Here is a 10,386-nt window from a genome sequence, read left to right as displayed (position 1 = left end):
TTATGACAACGCTTGTCATTTAAGATAACGTTTAAAATGAATATCTCAAAAAATAGTAAAAGTACTGACACATCTAACACTAATTTCATTACTGCCACTTCTGTTAATATTCCTAATAAAATCAATGTAAATAGTTGTTATAATAATTGTGTTATTTATATTCATAAGTAGATTTTTCTAAAGTTGAATTCGCGAGAGTAAAGTGTCTAATAAAAGTTTATAAGTAAAGCTTATCCATATATTCTTTTTAACGTACAAAACGGCTGCAGAAAAAATATTGTACTCAACACGAGCCAAAAGTGGTTTTATGAGACTCGCAGGATTCCAGTACTCGCCTACGGCTCGCCCTGGAAACTTCCTAGTCGTCTAGTAAAATATCACTTTCGAAACTTGTTACGTAAATTACTATTTTCTACAACTAATATTCAAAATGCACTTTTCTGTACAGTTTTATGTTAGCAAACTTGATATTTTCTCACAGTATAAAATATGTGACACTAGTGTGCAGAAAAGTGACGTTTCTGTACCGGAATAGTATATTGTGCAACAAGTGCAGAAAGATACTAATTTCTCACGAGTTTGAAAAGTTGCGGTACGAGCGCAAGCGAGTGCCGCAATTCAAACGAGTGAGAAATTATCTTTCTGCACGTGTTTCACACTATACTTTTTCTACAAGCACAGTTTTTCCTAAAAATAAAAATCACAATTTCCAAACGACGATTAATTATAATAGGTACCTATGTGATAAATTTTAAACTGTATTTAATTAATACCTACTAATCAATTTAAATTCCTGATACCTAAATAAATTACACAGAACTCAGTTAAAAAACTAATGCACTGCCTTAATTTGTTTAAATTTAAACAATTGTTACACATTATCGACATTATATTTATGCAGTCACGGATTTACACAAAACCTACTTCATTCGACGTCTCTTGCACAGGTTGCTAAATCCTTATTGGTTATTTGATAATTATAAAATGTTTAATAAGAATAAAATTGTAAAATAAAACAGTTGTAACATCCATAATTTAGTTTCTATGCTATAGTTAAATATAATAATTGTCTTATAGGTTATATATTTGTCTAAAGTTTAACCACGGATGTAAACAGAATATAACGTTACTCAGAATAATATATGTTAAAATTAATATAATATAATAATAATTATATTATAATATAATTATAAATATAATTATAAATATAATATAATTATATTTATATTATATTTATAAATATAATTTATAATATAATTATAAATATAATAATAATAAATTAAAATTAATATAATAATATAAATAATAATGTTAAAATAAAAAAGAATTAAAGAAGTTCATAAAAATATTCTATTTTTGAAAAAATATTTAAGTGCTTAAATACTTTTTTAGATAAAATATACATAAAATTTATTTTTTCTACAACCGTGTTAAAAATGCAACTTTCAGCACTCCATACAAGCGTTAAAAACGCTACCTTAAGGCACTAGTGCTTTAAAATTTTTATGGCACTGCAGTTCATATTGACTGTATAGGCAATTTTGATGTAATGTCAAAAAAATATAAAAATGGAATGTCAGTTCAAGTAATAGTTATTTATGATATAAGTGTTAAAAGTACACGTTTAACCCTTAAACGCCCAACCTTTTTTAGGTCCCATGTACGCCCAAGGGTGGGTAAAAAATGTCCACCTTGAAAATAGCTAATATATTTATTGAGAGTTGTTGGAAATGGATTAAACTTAAGAATCTGATGCTTAAGAAACACAGCATCTTCTAAAATATTAATATAAACAATTTACAAACCTTAAAACAAAATTACAATATAAATAAAAATTAACATACCAGTAACTGCCATTAATTCAAATTTGTCGATTTTCTCCACATTCTTCCTTTCAGCCTCCTCATTGGCGGAGAATTATGTTGATAATGTAATTATACGTCGATAATTATATGGATTATGTTCCTACCAACGAGAAATTATAGAGAAACCTTTAGTAACAAGTTTTACAAAAGGTGTACTTTTTATGACCACCCATATTTAACTCAAGATATTACTTTTATTTTCAAAAATATCGGTAAAACCAAATTAACATTAGATAAAGGGCTGTATTTGTAACAATAAATAATTTTTGAAAAATTTTTACACATGTAATAAATAAGTTACAAGGGAATACGCATTAGGTGGACATTTTTTACCCACCCTTGGGCGTTTAAGGGTTAAGGCACGCATGTGAAAGTTTGCAGAATGAGCGATAGCGAGTTCTGCAATTCACATGAGTGCCTTAAAAATGTACTTTTTAACACGCATATCATACAATATTTTTTCTACAAACGTAATTACAGGACAATATCTACAAAAACTTTTACTTGAACTTGACTGACATTCCATTTTTATATTTTTGTGACATTACATCAAAATTGTCTATACGGTCAATACGAATTGCAGTGCCATAAAAATTTTAAAGCACTTGTGCCTTAAAGTAGCATTTTTAATGCTCTTATGGAGTGCTAAAAATTGAATTTTTAACACAGTTGTAGAAAAAAGTTTTTGTAGATATTCTGTAATTACGTTTGTAGAAAAAATATTGTATGATATGTGTGTTAAAAACTACATTTTTAAGGCACTCATGTGAATTGCAGACTTTCACATGCGTGCCTTAAATGTGTACTTTTAACACTTATATCATAAATAACTATTAAAAAACTAACAGAAAATAGTAAAAATATTTGAATGAGCATAAGTAAAAAAGTCACTCTCTCAACCAATAAACATTTGTGATTAAAATTAATATACTTAATTGATTATAATATGAATGTGTTCTTGTAGAGTTTCATATAATAATTTCCATTTGACTAAAGAGACACAAGCTGGAATACTTAGGTCAATAATACTTAGGTATGAAACACCCTAAAAAATATGAACTTTTGCATTTGATAATTCAGAGAAAGATCCAAGGTAAATGTGGTTCTGGTAGAATCTCACAATCATAGCTGAACAATCTAAGACCATAGTATGGAAAATCGACTCCATCATCATTAGTTAGAGCTGCTGTCAATAAAGCCACAATAGCGAATATGGTAGCCAATATGATATCCAACAATTGATAACAGTCATGGAACTAAAAAATGTATTATTTCAAAGTGTTTATGGGATAAAATTAGTAAGAGTGACATGATACCTAACAAAAATTTGATTCAGAAGATTTAACATAAAACTTGTAATTCTCTTATACTAAACTCACAATAAAGATGCACCAGAAATAAACAACCCAAGACATGTTGAATGATACAAATAGCACTCCCGAATCATGATTTACAATGTATAAACTTTGTAAATCATGATTTGTGAGTGCTCCTCATAACATTCATCATATCTTGTGTTTGTTTCTTTCTAGTGCATCTTTATTGTGACTTTAGTATTATAATTATATACAGTGTGTCCACGGTTGGGGTGCCCAAGAGGAAAAACTTTTTTATTTTCAATTTTAGCGAAAAATGTCATTATTGATAAAAAGTTTTGCTTGTTCTAAAACCCCATAAAACGAAATAAAATTCAAGTTTTTAAATCCTGCTTAATTTGGTAGCCAATTTTATGTAAATCCCTATTTTATGTAAATTTTTGCACTAAGTTTGAAATCTTAACAATAATCTAGTGTTGCCAAGCCACAATGTAGCTTAGTAACTATCAACTTCGATAAATAATTTGCGAATTGTCAATTTTTTTGACAATGTTAAGCGTTCAATAAAGAATTTATCTTGTGATAAATTTCATTATTAAAATTGTTGTATTAATAATTATTTAATTAATAAATAATTGGATGATTCAAGGAGAACGACAAAGTCTGGCTTCGTAATCCAGAGAAGTGAAAGGGTTGTTCTCCCAAGTTATTATTGTTACAATTTCGAACTTAGTGCAAAAATTTATAGGGATTTACATAAAATTGGCTATAAAAATAAGCAGGATTTGAAAAACTTGAATTTTAGTTCATTTTATGGGGTTTTAGAACAAGCAAAACTTTTTATCAAGAATGACATTTTTCGCTAAAATTGAAAATAAAAAAGTTTTTCCTCTTGGGCACCCCATCCGTAGACACACTGTATTACTATTTTTATAATAAAAAGATTATAATTTATAAAATGTGATGCTGTATATGATTTCAAATATTAATCTTTTCTATTACCATACAAAAAAATATTGCCTTTACTCAAAAACATTTTATTTATCATAAAATTTTTAAAGATATATTTAAAAAGTTCATAAATATTAATATTAATTTATACAAAAACATTAAATATTTTAGTTTTACTGGTTTATGGCTGTAAGGTGTCTCTGAATATTTTTCACTCTTTTATAAGATGTTTCGAAAATTGAAATATCTCTGAAAGTTTTTAATATTTAAAATCAGTTTTCATAAATTTATCATCAGTTAATATTAGAGATCTTAAGTTCACAGTGGCACAAACAACTGAAAACATCTTCTGCAAGTGGAAGAAGACTAACATACATTTTACATACATTAAATGTTTTTATTTATTTCGTTGGATCTATCTATGTGTACTCAAGCTTTAGCTTCATTGTAAGCTTCATTGTAAGAATTTTAAGTTTAGCGTGATATTTGGTAGTGGTACTAAAAAAATCGGACATCATGAAAGACTTTGGATTGGAATCTTTGTAGTCTTTGCATATTTGTGTTACTGGCAGTTCCCCAGAATTAAATCCTGTACATCCAGACTTGTCGTAGTATTGCCTTATAGAGAAGAAGTTTGTTCTGGATACATTTTTTTGTAAAGCATGCCCAGTTTTAGTTGTTCCCATAGAGAGTAGTTTTTATTTTCACTTTCAGAAAGATTTTTCAAAAAATGTTTTAATACTTACCAGTATCTTTGTTTCCGTTTAGTGCTAAGATTGTTTTGTTAGAAAGCTGTTACTTAATTTTTTTAGATACATTTGATTTCCCGAGCAAGGGTCATTCATCTTTATCAACTGCAACCCTAATTGAAAAGAGATTGTTGAGTTACTTTATATATTTTTTAGACACCTGCAATTTCCATCTACAAACTTTAATGGATTTCCAAATTATTAGAGTACCAACCAAAGTATGTAGGTACTATAAAAATTATGGGTTACTTTTTAATATTTTAGATTTATTTTGATATTTTTGTAATTAATTTTTGATTTTGTAATTCATTGTAAGATATACATGATTTGTGTTTATTGTATTTTATTTATTAATATTTTTGTTGTTCTGAAGCTATTTTCTTGTGGCATTTTTATAATCAAGTATATTTAAATGGGAAATAAAATTATTTTACGTCGAAACGTTAATAAAATCATTTTTAGGTAAAATTGTGGCTTATTTCCCATTTAAATATACTTGATTATTAATATTTTTATTTGAACACATATAAAATTGTACCACTATATATTATAAAAGTATGAAATAAATTGATTTGTATTTGACAATAAGTTTTTAATTCACTACACTAAGTTTGCAGCAATAACATTTCTTCGTATTCTCTATACACGTAACATACAACCAATATTTCGATTTTCCTCATCTGGAATCATTTTCGTTGGAACTTTATTATGTTCTTCACTTCTTCATTGTTTTAAAGAGGAAGATGTTCTTTCATAATCATATGAAATGTTTGAAATCAAAAAATATATTATAATGTTTGAAGTTTGTATTTCACTACACTAAGTATGCAGCAATAACATTTCTTCGTATTCTCTGTCCTTCTAACATACAACCATTATTTCGATTTATCTCATCTTGAAACATCATTGGAACTTCAAGATGTTCTTCACTTCACTATCTAAAAGAGGAAGACATTCAATCATAGTATCCAATGTAACACAGAAAATAAATATAATGTTTGCATTTTAGCAATTTTTGCACGATGTACCACGTAAAGTTGATACACAATTAAAAGTGACTAATAAAAAAGCATAAAATAAGTTTTGTTTCAACTTTATAACAGTAAGAAGTACATGATCAAGTGCGTTCATAACAAGTCTATCCCTTTCGAATCCCTATGCAGTAGCTATCTCGACACTTTTAACAATCACATTTAGAAGTTCAAAGGATTGTATTTCTACTGTACTTGATTCAGCATTGTTTTTAATTAGATCCATACATTTAATTGTTTAGGTAAAAAATTTGTTTCATTCAAAGATGACACATTCACAAAATAATATTTATATATATGACTTTGAGTTTCACTTAAAACAGAATTTTTCTTGAGGATAATCTGGTTTTTACTAAAAATGTCAGAAGAATCGTTTTACAAGTTGACACATTTGATTCTGAAAAGTCTTGGATAGTTTAGTGGCTTTCAATTAAACAGGAATTCCATTTCCAATAACCTGGCTTTCTTTACATTCTCTAGTTTTTTGAGTTGTTGTATATTTTCATGTCTTTTGAGAGACCTTTTTAAAATAATTTTTTTAACTGTATTGGTACTTTTTTTATGACTTTAGCAAAGGAATTGCATTTGGCCTTAATCATGCATCTTTTGTTGGCAAATCTAATTAATAAAGAGGTAACATTTAATCATAAGCTTTGAAAACAGATCAAAAGTAACCTTAAAAGTACATGGCAGTTTATAAATGTCTATTGTATAATAATAATTAGCTTTCTTAAAATGAAGTGAACTCTTGTGATAGGATAAACATGTTTTAATTGTAATACTTACAGTTTTCCAGTCGTTTAATTGATCATTTTCATTTTATTCCCAAAATAAACAGTTACAACCACATAACCCCATTTGTAATAGGTAAACAAATTCGTTATTTATATGTTATTTATGCGACTTTTGCTGTTGAATCCAATTTTAGCACATTTAAAATATATTAAATATTGTTAGCAAATCGATTTTGTTCACTAATATCTTTAGAAAACGGCATTATAAGCAGAAAAAAAACAAACTTTTCTATATGTAAACATTGTAAATGTCAGCACAATAGGTCCCGACGGCGGCCATGACACTTTGGCAGTTAGGAGGGGGTACGATTACGGTTTATCCCAATAACGTTACTCAGAATGAGGTAGTCAACTGTGCAGAAAAGAACTTTGCGGCACAGAAACGTCACTTTGCGGCACAGAAACGTCACTTTTCTGCACACTAATGTCAAATATCTTATACTGTGAGAAAATATCAAGTTTGCTAACATAAAACCGTGCAGAAAAGTGTACTTTGAATAGTGGTTGTAGAAAAACTTCTTTTCTGCACAGTTGACTACCTCATTCTGAGTAACGTCATATTCTGTTTACATCCGTGGTTAAAGTTTAGACAAATATATATAACCTATAAGACAATTATTATATTTAACTATAGAATAGAAATTAAATTATGGACGTTACAACTGTTTTACTCTACAATGTTTTTCTTAATAAACATTTTATAATTATCAATTAACCAATAAGGATTTAGCAACCTCAACAAGAAACGTCGAATGAAGTAGGTTTGGTGGAACTCCGTGACTGCATAAATATAACGTCAAATGTGACAGTATTTTGTAATAATTATTTAAAATAGTTTTTCTACAACTTTGTTAAAAATGCAATTTTTAGCACTCCATAGGAGCATTAAAAATGCTACTTTAAGGCATTAGTGCTTTAAAATTTTTAAGACACTGCAGTTAAAAGTGAATTGTCAAACTGTGAAACGTCAAAATATTTATATTTTATTTATTAACATTAATATTAATAGTACAACTTGCGCAATTTAAAAAAGGTGGTTTAAAAGGTTTTTAAAATTTAATTTAAACTGTATTATTGCATTTTTAACACGTTTGTAGAAAAAAAAAACTATTAAAATTTGTTAGAAAGTACAACAATAAAAGTAGATGTTATTCTATAGGTGTTATGATTTATGTATTGACAGTGTAGGCTGTTTTGATGTAATGTCAAGAAAAATATAAAATGGAATGTTCAAGTAAAAGTTTTTGTAGGTATTGTCACTATTGTCCTGTAATTGAGAATGAATAAACTATAATTGTTGATATATAAGACGTTTAATTGTTGATATATAAGCGAAGCGAATTTCACATGCGTGCCTTAAAATTGTACTTTTAACACTTACTCGTATATCATAAATAACTAATAAATTTAAACAAATTAAAGTAGTGCATTAATATTTTAACTGATTTCTGTGTTTTTAACTGATTTGTTTAGGTATAATGAATTTAAATTGTTTAGTATTAATTAGATACAGTTTAAAGTTTATAATTTATTATTATAATAAATCTTCTTTTGGAAATTGTGATTTTTATTTTTAGCATAAACTGTGGTTGTAGAAAAAATATAGTGTGTAACACGTGCAGAAAGGTATTTTCTCACTCGTTTGAATTTTTCAAACTCGTGAGAAATTAGTACCTTTCTGCATTTGTTGCACAATGTACTATTTCCACCTACCTCTACCCAAACTATACATTTCCTGGTCTCATTGTAGGGAGCAAACTCGTACTTTCCCTCCCTAGGGAGACAAAGTACTTTTGCTCCCTAAGGAGTAAATGTAAAAATGACGTCATGGTATGCCATGGATGAAATAACTTATTGACGCCTTATATTATATTCAATTTTCCATTACGTAAGTATCGATACATTTTAACGTTTATTTATACAATCACCCTGTATTTTGCGGAAAGGTAAAAAACAGTAAATTGTTAATTTTATTTAAAAATGTTAACATTAATATTTTGACGTCTATTTGACAGTTGACAGTTATACTGTAGACCTACTTGTTAGTTTTAGTTCTCTAATAAATTTTGTTATAGTGCGGCAGATTCGTGCAAATATTATAAGAATTGTGCATTTAATAATAGAAGCATATAATTTGGACCAATATACTACATATACAAAGGTTCAAAATTAGATATGAGGCCATCTCAGATTGTGCCTTTTACAAAAATGGCGGGCATTCAAAATGGCAACTATACATATGTGACTAATAGCGCGATAACTTTTGAACGAAAAGTCCGATTTTAACCAATTTGGAATATGGGTTCATTTCTTGATGTATAAGATCAAGCTTCTGAAATGTAAGAATCGATTTACCAGAAGTTGTGTTTTTCCTGATTTTTTATGTAAAAATATGTTGTTTTTTTTTCAATTCTTTCACCCTATATATATTAATTTTTTAAAAAGGTAATACCGGCATTGAGAAGAGCGTAGAAATATTTTTAGGAAATATTTTGAACTTTTTAGTTATGTTAATTACCATGTAATAAATGCAAAACTTATCTTTACATGTACGTAGGTGCGGCAGATTCGTGCAAATATTAAAAGAATTATTGTGCATTTAATGGTAGAAGCATATAATTTGGACAAACATATACTACACACGCAAAGGTTCAAATTTAGATATGAGGCCATCTCAGATTTTGCCTTTTACCAAAAAGACGGGCATTCAAAATAGCGACTATACATATGTGACTAATAGCACGATAACTTTCGTTCATGAGACCATATTTCCTGTTTGTCCAAAAGTAAGTATTCCAATGGGAGTGTGCAATATTTTTCTCCTTCGAGTATTGAAGGAAGTTTTTTAAAGATTCTTAAATACTGACAAAATTTACTGATCCAAACCCATTTATCTAATATTTTGCAATTATTTAGATTTTCAACGTTGTCGCAAAATATAGTTTAAGCATTTTCTACATTTACACCCCATGTTAGCATCTCGAAAGTTAAATGCCATCTTGTAGGCACATCTAATTTTGGCATAGTCATTTAACAATCTATGGCCTCGCAACCACTGTTAAGTTGAAATTGCATTTGCTCTGAGTTTTTGATTTTTTTTTAAAAGCTATTTAATTTTACTTACAGTAGAGTTGAAATCTAAATCTATATAAATCATTTATATAATTTTCTACTTCGATCTCATTCTCCAAATAATAAAAATCCTTTTCGATGTCTAAACTGTTTCTATTTGGTTTAAAAACTTTTATGAAATCCTGGACAGCTAAGTTTAGAATATGTGCCAAACAATTATAAATTGTAAAATTCCCTCCCTCCACTTCCTATAAACTCCGCATGACTTTATGATCCGCATTTTTAGAAGCCTCCCAATCTCGAAAAAATTAATTCATTCCGTAATTATGCCCTCTCTGTATATACAGTGTGTCCACGGATGTGTGTCGGGGTGCCCAAGATAAGAAACTTTTTTATTTTCAATTTGAGCAAAAAATGTCATTCTTGATAAAAAGTTTTTCTTGTTATAAAACCCCATAAAACGAAATAATTACAAGTTTTTCAAAACCTGCTTAATTTTGTAGCAAATTTTATCTAAATCCCTATAAATGTTGGCACTAAGTTCGAAATCGTAAAAATAATGTAGTGTTGCTAAGCTACAATGTAGCTTACTAACTGTCAACTCCGAT

General features: G+C 28.1%; 1 long non-coding RNA gene across 1 annotated transcript; it reads right to left on the bottom strand.

Annotated features, from left to right (window-relative positions):
- Positions 1-5,669: 5,669 nt before the first annotated feature.
- On the bottom strand, positions 5,670-7,023 carry LOC126881393 (uncharacterized). The gene is made up of 2 exons (XR_007696832.1): positions 6,699-7,023; positions 5,670-5,819 (listed from the first exon to the last, which is right to left on the bottom strand). It is a non-coding gene; the product is annotated as an uncharacterized LOC126881393 (long non-coding RNA).
- Positions 7,024-10,386: the final 3,363 nt, after the last annotated feature.

The sequence above is a fragment of the Diabrotica virgifera genome, chromosome 3, assembly GCF_917563875.1.
Source record: "Diabrotica virgifera virgifera chromosome 3, PGI_DIABVI_V3a".
NCBI lineage: Eukaryota > Metazoa > Arthropoda > Insecta > Coleoptera > Chrysomelidae > Diabrotica > Diabrotica virgifera.
The sequence above is the reverse complement of the archived record's forward strand: the minus strand, read 5'-3'. Positions and strand labels throughout refer to the sequence as shown.